Here is a 403-nt window from a genome sequence, read left to right on the forward strand (position 1 = left end):
CCCGCGCGCACCTGGCGGCCGCTGAGCGGAAGCCGTAGCAGCCCGCCCGGCTTCAGGCTCCTGGCGCCGTGGGCGGCCTCCCCGGCCGGGGCGGGAGCGGCGGAGGGCGCCGCGTTCTCCCTTTGCCCGCGGCCGCTCGCGCGGACAGCGCCTTCGTCGTCCTGCTGCCGGACGAGGTGAGTGGGGGGGGGAGCCTGCTGGCCCCGGGAGCCCCCCCGGGGGGCCCCCGCTCCTCCGTGGCGAGGGGCCGTGGCCGGCGGCGGGGCAGCGCCCGGTGCCGCTTCTCCTCCGTTCCCCGCCAACCGCCCGCATGCGCCCGGCGCGGCGCGGGGGCACAACAGGCGGGAGGGAGTCGCGACGCGAGGGAGAGGTCCTGGGGCAGGCGCGGGGCCGGGGCCGGGGC

The sequence above is a fragment of the Haliaeetus leucocephalus genome, unplaced genomic scaffold (assembly GCF_000737465.1).
Source record: "Haliaeetus leucocephalus isolate CR32 unplaced genomic scaffold, Haliaeetus_leucocephalus-4.0 Scaffold1, whole genome shotgun sequence".
In the NCBI taxonomy this organism is placed as follows: Eukaryota; Metazoa; Chordata; class Aves; order Accipitriformes; family Accipitridae; genus Haliaeetus; species Haliaeetus leucocephalus.